This window comes from Passer montanus, unplaced genomic scaffold, assembly GCF_014805655.1.
Source record: "Passer montanus isolate IOZ18808 unplaced genomic scaffold, ASM1480565v1 scaffold27, whole genome shotgun sequence".
In the NCBI taxonomy this organism is placed as follows: domain Eukaryota; kingdom Metazoa; phylum Chordata; class Aves; order Passeriformes; family Passeridae; genus Passer; species Passer montanus.
The window spans coordinates 10,400,619-10,411,322 of record NW_024367372.1 but is presented as its reverse complement, the minus strand read 5'-3'; the positions used below and the strand labels follow the sequence as shown (position 1 = coordinate 10,411,322).

General features: G+C 40.6%; 1 protein-coding gene across 5 annotated transcripts in view; it reads left to right on the top strand.

Annotated features, from left to right (window-relative positions):
- The first annotated feature begins 131 nt into the window (after window positions 1–131).
- Window positions 132–10,704, top strand: part of DGLUCY (D-glutamate cyclase) — a 49,262-nt gene continuing 38,689 nt past the window's right edge. For 2 of the 5 annotated variants that reach the window (XM_039712678.1, XM_039712673.1), the window contains exon 1: window positions 132–230. The gene's annotated coding sequence lies outside the window, so the exon portion shown is untranslated. Of the gene's footprint in view, window positions 231–3,202; window positions 3,218–3,869; window positions 3,890–10,704 lie in introns of those variants that run through there. The other 3 variants (XM_039712674.1, XM_039712676.1, XM_039712675.1) reach the window with 3 other exon arrangements.

The window sequence follows — 10,704 nt, the reverse complement described above, 5'->3', positions numbered from 1 at the left end:
GCCCGCGAGCCCCGGCGGCCGTCGGGCAGAGAACGTTCCCCGCGCGCCGCCCCCGCCCTTCCGCCGAGCGCCGCGCGCCCCCATTGGCTCGGCGGCTGCGCCAACCGCCGGCTCCGCCCCCCGTCTTCCCCCCGGCCCCTCTACTCCCCGGTCTTGTTTGTAAACATTCCCGCCCGCCTCTCCCGCTGACCCCCGACCCCCGCGGGGGGCGGGCGCTGGGCTGCCCAGAGGTAAGGGAGGGCGCTGATTGACCACTGGAGCTGGCAATCACCTGAGGGAGGGGCATGGCGCCCTTCCTCGCGTTACGGGCTCGTTCCATCGCACTCGAAGGGGGGAGCGGCCGTGGGCTGGCCCACTCGCAGCGGCGGCCGGGGGGGAGCCGGGCTCCAGCCCGGCGCGGGGGATGCGGCAGCGGGACGGGAAGCGGGATATCCCCGCGGCGGGATGCGGCGGGGCCGGGAGCAGCGGGGCACGGCCGGGGACGGAGAGCCGCGGCACATCGCTGTGGGCGCCCGCAGCCCGCGGTCACCGCGCTCAGGGACCCCAGCTCCGGGCGCGGCTCCCGGGGCACGCAGGGGCCCCGGGTCCCGTCTGGTGCCGCCTTCGCCCTTGGCCGGGGCCGTGGAGGGGGCGGCGAGCGTGGTCGGCTCTTGGGAGGTCGGAGAGGCCGCCTGCACTGAAGTCAAACCAGCCTTGGTGATCGCACGGCCTGCAGGGTTATCGCCTGCAGCTCAGGAGGTGCCTGGCAAGGGCTTGCTTGTCGTGCGGTGGGAGTGGGCGAGGGTGCTGGGTGGGCACATCCATGTGCCCAGCTCGCCTTGCCCTGCCTGGGGCGCGTTCGTCTGCTCCCTTGAGCTGCGAGGGGACACTCCTCGCTGAGGGCTTCGGTAGCGATGTGCGGGAGATACGGTTCAAAACAGCCGATGTGTTCGTCTCAGCTAAGCCGCTCAGTCTGTTACGTTTTGGTGGCAATCTGTTATTTCAAAAGCTGTCCTCATTTCCTTACAACAGATAACTCAAATGACTTTTCTCTCCGTTTTTTTGTTTACAGTAATTTCTGGCTCGTTGCTCTTGAATGCCACTGCTTCTATCCTTACACACCAGTTGCTAATTCACAGTGCCATGTCTCAGCAGCAGTGTTCACACAGAGTCTAATTAAGTTACATCAAAGATTAATAAAATGTTAATCCATTATTCACATTCCAATGTTAAATATTTGTGTTTGTACACATATATGAAGAAAATGCATCTATATGTGTACGTTTCTATAGTTTCCTGTGGAGGGATTGAGTTTGGCTATTTAAAGTCGGTGAGAGTTTCTGGTTTGTAATTATTTATACACCAGACCTCAGGTTAGGGTGCCTTTGCAGCTGCCATCCTAGAAATTAATAATACTACCTAGGGTTTCATAGCATTTTTGGTAAAACTTTTGAAGGTGTTTCCCACCAAGCACTGCAGCTGCTCTGTTGAGGTATCTCCCTGTGGCATATGGTACACACATAACCACCTCCAAAAATGTCCATCCAGTTACTGCCTTTCCCCCTGTATTATATCAAGACTATAAAAATAGAAAGTCTCACCATGGGAGAGGTTTTCAAAATACTTGATTCCCTAACTTTTGTTACTTGTTTTTAGAAGCATCACTGTTGCAGGGAAAGTAAATATTATATCAGTATAATATTAAACTATAAAAGGGAAAATGGAAATACTAAACTGATTATATTTATTAATTTATTAAATTATTACATTTTTGCATCTTTGTAACTAATAGCTGCTATGTCCATCTGGGGGTACTGTGAGATTTACTTCTTCATTACAAGGTGTAACAACCACTTCTGATTATTCCATGTCCCAGTTACTAGATTTTAAAGAGCCTGGTGCTATATTTCATCCAGTGGCTCTACTAGCCTACACTTGGACTAACTGTCCCTGGCAGCCTCAGAGGAGAGAAGCTGAAATCCGACTCCATTTACCAGTGCTCAGTGTGGGGGGTGCTGGCATTGAATCCAGTAGTTGTTAATAGTCTTGGTTTCAGATGTTCTCAGCTTGACAGGCTGTATCTGCTTATTTGCCCCAGGCTGAAAATTTCTCCTTTCAAATTTCAGCTAAAATAGCTTTTAAAAAATGAGGCAATAACCCTAAAATACCAAACCAAAAATAGTGATCCATGCTGACAATGCAAATAGTAAAACACAGTGATTACTGTGTATATTTCAGTTTAAGATGTGACTTGCAAAGTACTACTCCATGAACTAAAAGTTCTTTATTATTGCTGAGGGATCCCCTGAAACATGTACTTGAAACATGGTCATTTCATTTAAAAAAAATATTTTTTACATAACAGTTTGTCCAATGGTAAAATGTTTTTGCAGTGGGATTCTTGTGTCATATCCAGAAACAGCAAAGCAGCCCTGCTGAATGCTTGGAAAGAATCCCACCTTTTGACAGACAAAAGAGCTGTACTTGCAGTGAAAGCCTAAACCTCCTGTCAGTAGTCCATGAGCACAAGACTCTGCTCAAGTTTTCCTTTCAGCTGAACTTTGGGAGCAGTGGAGGGGAGACTTGGTTGTGTAGTTGACACGAGAGTAGATCTACCTTCAGCAGAATGGTCCAGGCATAGTGGGCTGGTGACATTGCCTCCATCAAACAGCAGTGTCACATGGCTTTGTGGGTGGCTGTTAAAGGACAGAGCTCTGTCAGCCTGAAGCATAGATTGGAATTACAGCTAAGTGGAAATACACAGGCTACATATGTACCAGAAAATAAAACTGATTAGGACTCATTCTGTAGGTGTCAGGGAAGTGGCATGACATAGCATGGTGCAGCTAAATTCTTTCCCCTTCAAAACAGTGGCCTCTTTTTGCACTGCCTCCTGGATTTGTCGAGACAGCATACCATTACTGAGCTGTGCTAGCCTCCAGCTTGGATGTACAAAGACATTGCCTGGAAGAGTACTGGCCAGGGACCCAACCATTCCTGGAAGCACGCCAGCAGTCAGAAGCATGGATAGTCAGGTGCCAGCACTGATTGGGCCTTTGTCCTGTTTAAATCACTGCACACACTGCCACAGGGTCAGATGGGGGAGGAAATTTGGCTCAAGCCTGCAGCCAAAGCAGCATGAGAAAGTCCAGGAAGAGTGATGGGCTTACACGCAGAGGGAGTACAGACTGGTCTGTAAGAGATTTCTTGTTGGTTTGGAGAAGTAAAACCACCCTTGGTATGTAAACTGTGCTTTTAGAAGTGCAGTTTAACTGACTGAAAGTGTTACTTGCATTTAAATACATTTGTGTGTATGCTGCAACACTGAAAAAAACCCTACTGTTTGTATGATGTGCATACAATAAGCGTGCACAATACCCCTCTGCTATAAAAGAAAAAATATTTTATGTTTAAATGATTAAAAGCTATGGGGCAGTGCAGAGCTACTCATACTCCACAGTATAAATGGTTTTTGTTTTATGCAACATTTTCATATTCATGTGCACAGCCCAACAGGTCAGTCAGCCAACAGTTCAGTGTTTGGGCTGAGCATGTGCTGCGAGTTTGGGAATATGGAGTAACACTGTTCTAAAGATAGATGTCCCTTCTCTACCCCACAACACAACTGTTAAAAAATATGTGTATTTACTTGCCATTCCTAATTGTGAAAAGAGGGAGGGAAAAAATGCTGTGGGAGATTCCCACATGGAAGGATATTATTACAGAAAAAAAAGTGTCACAACATTTTCTTTTTGGTTCTAAAAGAGGTGGTGTGCCAAGCTGGTCTGAGGGCTGAGGTGAAATTGAAATGCTCAGTGTACAGACATCTGAGAGGAAATGAGAGAGAAAAAGAAGAACATGAGTGCTAGAGCTGCATATTTCCAGGGTGCCAGGGCCTCACAGTTTTGAGGTATTTGATTTACTTTCTTTCTGAAGGGGAGCTGCTTATAGAAATTGTAGTTTCTATGGAGCTAAAGTGAAGGTGTTTGGTGCTTTCTTATGGTCATTGAATTGTTACAGAAATGGGTGTTATTTTCAAAGGACAAATTTTGGAAATCGAGGTGATACAAAATGTTCCACTTAATCCCTCCACAGAGAACATTTGCACAGCAGAAGAAAAAAAGGATCAAATTTTGGAAACCACAAAATGAATTTAGGGAAGGACTCACTGTGAAAGACAAACATGACATGAAACAGCTTTTGTGAGAAATTTTAGTATAGTGTTAGTTCTAGTTTTCAGTTTGCACATCTTCTCTGTGATTTTTATCTTTTGTTTAATCTGAACCTTTAATTGAACACTGTGCTTGATAACCGTCAGAAAAGTAGACTGGGTAGGTATATTTGCTGTTAAAAGTATTTTTTATGAAACTGCTCTGGGCAACAGTTTTATCTCTCTAAAACCACTTAATGTTTTTACCATGAAAGGAGAAGTTATGCTAAGCATCCAAGTCTAATAATTCTCTTAACGGAAGTGGTACAGCTCTGTCAGGAAGTGGATCATTTCTTGAAAGAGTGCATTTAAGCATTACTGCTTCTACAGTCCCGTTTCAGTTAGTATTAATTTCTTCACTGAAAAGTGATTTGTTTATTTTTTTCTTGAGTCATTGTACAGTTGCAACTACCATTATTACAGGCAGCACTTCAAAAGTTTAATTACTAAAAGTCTACGTGGCTATAAAAGAGGGGAAAAGAAATTGTCGTGTCTCTCAGTTTCTGATGAGGAAGAGGAAAATGAATGAATGCTGTCTGTAGGGGAAAGAAAGCAGCACTAGCCATTGAAACAGAAATAAGGGTTTATTTCACTTTTTGAACTGCTAAAGTTTCTTAAGGTAGGCAGAAATGGAATTTCTGTTTAATAAAAATAATTTACTTTTGAATCGTAATCCTCACAACAGTTTGATTTTTTTTCAGATTTGTTGGGGGGAACACAAAGGACTGTTCTACATAATTTTGAGTGAACTCAAAGTCCTTTACAAAAGACCTGCATGTGAATTCTCACTATTTTGAAAATTTACTGTCAGCTTTGGAGAAGGTGACTTTAGAAAGGAGAAGTTAGTCAAGGTGATATGAAAGCCAGTGATAATGAAATTAAAACTTTTAACTCATCATGAAGACTGTGAGTGCATTCTGATAGTTGCAGAAGTTATGGTTCTGTTTTCCTACTCCAGAGAAGGAAGCATAAACATGAGAAAAAAATGTTTAAATGGCACAACTTAAAGCTATGCATTGTAGTTCTTAAAGGGAGCCTGCAGAAAAAGAGTGTAAAGAAGTGCCACATAAAATGAAGGGGGAAGAACAATTTTTGAAAAGCATAAATGAAAAATAATAAATTAATTTCCACAAGTTTTCTTCTAATGATGTATTTAAAGGTATTGCATCTGTTAAATTACCAGAGAACAAAAAGAGATTTAATGAAGTGAACAATTATTACAGAAGTTCCTTTCCCTTTATCTTGAGAAAAGCTATCTGATTTGATTTTGAGCCTATTCTTTGAAATTTAAAAAGATATCTCCATGAATTGAAATAACAGTGAAATAACAGAAAAGAAAATCTGAAAAAAATGGATAAATTAAACTAATATGTTTCAAACTTAGTTGTGTATCTCCTGGAGTTTGAAAGGAACTTAGAGCTCCTCAGAAAAAATACAAAAACTCCCTTTAGTTTCAAGTACTCTATTAGGTGACTGGAAGGCACTGCTTAACATGGAGTATTATAATATTTTCTAATATAATACAATATGATTTAATATAAGCAGCATTACAACTAAAAACACCATTAAAAGGACCAGGAAAACGTTTTTATGAAAGATTTAGTTTTAAAGAACAAAAAGAAAATAAAATGTATTAGAAAACCAGTAGATAAATGTGTTTCCATTAACATGGCCTAAATGTAAAATACTGTTGTGAAAAATCATGTAGCAAAAACTATGAGAGTGAATTACAAATTTTCAATACATCCAAAAAGATGAGGATTTTTAACTTTACCTGCATAATTGATGCTGGCACTGTAAATTGTGTGACTTGGGACTAGAGCTAACAGGTAACTGGTATTGAAGCAATTCTACAATTTCATTGCTATTTTTCTTCATTTTTTCATCCTATACTGATTTATTTAGATATAGGATGCAAACTAGGGTATCTCTAGCTCAGCAGTGCTGTCTCCAACGCTGGTCAGGAGCAGCTGCATAGTGTTGTGAGAGTCTGTAGTTTAACAATGCAGTTCCAGGATAAAGACCTCCATTTGTTTGCTTTGACTTTGTCATTTGCTAATTTTATCTGATGACCCATAATGATTAAGTTACAAAAGAGTGTGAAGAATTGTTACCTTTTATTTCTTCCATGATTTTGTTGGATCTGTCCCTATTTCATAGGCAAACCCAGAATATGAAGCAGTAACTTCACCACCTAAAAATATCCAGTAAAATATTTGCTGTAGATGATCTGCTGTAGAGGTTATACACCAGGCATTTGAAGTTCTTTGAGCTTTCAATAATCCATGCACAGCCTCATTTCTTTCATTTTTCTTAAGTAGAGGACTTCTAGGGGAAACCTAGATTGTTTAAATGTTGGAACACTCAGTTTTAATACATCTTTTTTGTTTTTTTAATGTAAAGTGTTTGCTGTGACAGTCTTTGAAGAGGATGTCAAACTCCAGTTGGTCAGAAGGCATTTTACACTCCTTTTGTAAAAATCCTTGGGATTTGCATTTTCTCTGAAGTGTTAAAGACTTCTATGCAAATAAGTGCCCCATCAAGCAATTTTCCTTTGGCTGTCATTTATCAAGCCTGGCTAAGAGTGAGGTTTGGCATCCTCCTTCTCACAACATGTCACATTCAAGCTTACTTTTCTGTTATGACTGCTTCTTAAGGTATTGATGGAGAGCATAACAGCAATGCAGATTATTGACATTGTAAATAACTCCATTAAGTCTGGGGTATTTCAACCCCCTCACCCCCGAGCATTTTTGAGCTTTAGTAAAGATTTATACTAGTAATACATCTCTCTTCATTTTTAAAAGAATACATTCCTATTCAACCAGATTTTATTCCAGACCCAACACTGATTACAGAAACTGTTGTAAATTTTTTGCTTCCCATTCAACTTAGTGTAGCCTTCCTGCATCTCTAGTGAGATGCATCTTCAAATTGGAAGTCAGATGAGGCAAATGCCACAGATTCTTAGAATTACTTGTAATATGCAGAGAAGTTAGTGTATGGCTTTGATTAAATCACTTCTCTGAGTAACTGTCTTCCTTTAATCCCAGCCAAGCCCAACCACCTGCTCACTCACTGCTCCACCAGCAGGTTCAGGGAGAGAATTGGAAAAGTAAAAGCTGGAAAACTCATGGGTTGAGATGAAGGCAGTTTAATAGAGAAAGCAGAAGCCACACACAGGAGCAAAGCAAAATAAGGACTTAATTCACTGCCTCCCATGGGCAATCAGGTGTTCAGCCATCTCACAAGAGCAGAGCCCCATCAGAAGTAATGGTGACTTGGGAAGATGAAATCTGTCATTCCAAATGTGTCCCCCCTTTCTCCTTTCACCCACTTTATATACTGAACATGATGCCATATGGTGTGGAATATCCCTTTGTTCAGTTTGGGTCACTTGTCCTGGCTGTGTCTCCCCACAGCCTCCCATGCACTTCTCATTTTCTTGCCACGGTGACAGTAGGAAGAACAAAAAAGGCCTTTGCTTTGTGCAAGCCCTGCTCAGCAATAACAAAAACATCTCTGTTTTCACTGCTGTGTTCAGTCAAATCCAAAACACAGCCCCATACCAGCCACTGTGAAGAAAATTAACCCTACCCCAGCCAAAACCAGTTGTAAGGCCCCAAACAATTCTCTTGATGAGACTTTTAACAGGGCTTACAGTTGTTCATGTACTTTGAGTTAGATTCATGGGAGAAATACTGACAAGATATTCTCAAGAGATCAACAAAGAAAACTTTACTGGCAACTCTAGAAACTTTGACAAAAGGTTTATAACAGCATTCAGTCAACATAAATCATTTGTCAAAGCATTAATTTTACCCATTCAACTTAGCAAACTCAAAGCCCATTCAATTTTAAGTTACTCAGAATTAACAAGAAAGAATCAGAAGAGAGAAAAGATACTGAAAAGAACAAATATAGCTACCAACTCTTGGGTTCCAGCAGCATTCAACTAATACAAATTCTGAGAGGAGGAAGGTCAAGACATTCTTGTCTCATGTTTGGCCTTAAATACCCCTTGGCCTTCCTGGGCCCTTTCCCCAGGTGGGACTTGGGTCATTTGGCCCCTCAGGAGCTGGATTGGGAGCTCCAGGGGCAGGTGTGGAGCATTGTCTCCAGTGTGTTGGGGATTGGTGGCTGCTGCAGGGCTGGGATACAGGCCCAGGGGGGTGTAAGGGGCAGGGCACTGCCTCACCAGGGAAAGGCCTGATCTGCCTCTTCCACACACATGTGAAAGGTTTCAAGCCAGCAACGCTTCTAGTCTCTCACACCATCACAGAAACATGTATCTATAATGTGTTGTGGCCTTATAATATCTTCCCGCAATTTGGTTTTGGCAGTAGTGAGTTGTGAGATGCTTGCCATTATTTTCCTGCTTCTTTAGATAGCAAGTTGATTAAACTGTTCCGCTGTGTGACAGTATTTTTCTTTAGAAAACTGTGATTAGTGGAGGTACTGGTTTGGTGTATGCATAAGATTAAATAATTACTTTTGGATAACAAGTACCAAAACAACAGAACTATAAATCATTTGAGTTTGGACAGGAACCCACTGCAGTCCCTGAACACTATCCTTTGATGGATATGTAAGGAGGAGGTGGAGAGGATTTCTGAGGAAATCATCAGAGCCTCACTGCTTTGACAAACAGCAAGTGTTAATCCCTTGTTTAATCTTGTGTCTCAAGGCAGACCATACCCGTGTTTTCTGTAGCCTTTTATGTACCCTTTCAAACTTTGGATATGCCATGGAAAAGTAATCATGCCTCCTCTAAAACAGCAGTTGCCTAATCTTTCCAGTGCCTCTCTTTGTCTGCAGAAGTAAATGCCTTCACACCACCCACACACCCCAGGAGAGCAGCCTTCCCCCCACTCTCTGCCTCTGCTACGGTAGCAGCGACATCCATTTGCCTTCAATTACAGAGTAAAGGATGTTGTTGTCACAGCTGAAGGTGACGTTAAGTGTCTCTCACATCATCACTTGTCTCTTCCTATTGTTGCTTTTACCCCTCTATGTTGCAGCTTCACAGTGCATCCTCTTAGGTAGTTGAAGCTTTGGACTACAATTTAATCTGGTTTGGCCTTATGGATTTGGTTGTTCTGTTTGGTTTAGTAGTCTTTATTCCTGATGGAATTCTTAAATGTGACTAATACAGAAGTCATATACTCTTATTAAACCAGAGCCTTTTCTAGAATAACCATAAAACCAAAACATTTAAAGAAAGTCTGTCTATCCATTTTATTAATAATCATACCATCCATTATTTGTAGAATATTCATTACTAATCCTCATCTATTTACTTTGGAGAAACTTATCTCTTGTCTTTCCTGATTATTTGCTTGTCTTACATCTACCTATTAACATATTCATGCAATAAATATTCCAGCCCCATCTACCTATTAACATATTCATGCAATAAATATTCAAATTACCCCCTATATTCATAAGTTGTTTCAAGGAAGCAATGAATGTATCCTTCTGATTTATTATAAAAAGATGGAATTAATCGATTCTAAATGTTATTTTATAGGTGGTATCAAGGCTATTTTCAGCAAAAGTTTCAATCTCTAATTGAAAAAATACAGCTTTACCAACAGGACAAGTGTTCAGTGCAGATAAGAGATTGCATCACTGTGCAATAATACTGAAGAGCCCTTACTATAGCTGGGCAAGATACAGACTTCATGCTCAGCAAGATGCAGACTCAGAATAAACAGCTGCCCTCCAAAATGTCTTATTAATGTGCTATGATGAAAGCCCTTAGGAGACAACTGTAAACTGGGAAAATTACTTTTTCACTGAAGCTAATAAATAATATAAAGGTCAAAAACTGGCTGTCCATCAGAAGTATGTGTCTATCGGGTACAAAATCAGCCATCTATAAGTGTGATATCTTCTCTATTCTTGCTTATTTTTAAGAAAGACATTTGAGGTGCTTGACTTCTGCAGAGCTCTTGAATCCAAGGTCACTGAAGTTAGATGCATTTCTGTTAATATTCTTAGCTATTTTTAATATACATAGTTTATATCCTAAACAATTTCCACTTAATGCACTTTATTTCACATATTTTCTTTTGTACACTTAGTAACGGTGGAAAAGTCACATATTGATAATTCTGTTCTTTGAATTAAGAAAGACATTTGAGGTGCTTGACTTCTGCAGAGCTCTTGAATCCAAGGTCACTGAAGTTAGATGCATTTCTGTTAATATTCTTAGCTATTTTTAATATACATAGTTTATATCCTAAACAATTTCCACTTAATGCACTTTATTTCACATATTTTCTTTTGTACACTTAGTCACATACTGATAATTCTGTTCTTTGAATTAGGTTACGCATTTTGGACTTTTATTCTGTTAAATTATTCAGTTTTGAAATAAATGTTTAATTGGGAACAGTTTGCTTTATGTGATCAACCATGGAATAAATATGTATATTCATATATAATGCATCTATATTTTTATAAACATATTTTTTTTTTTTTTCTGCCTAGATTTTGAAATATAAATATGT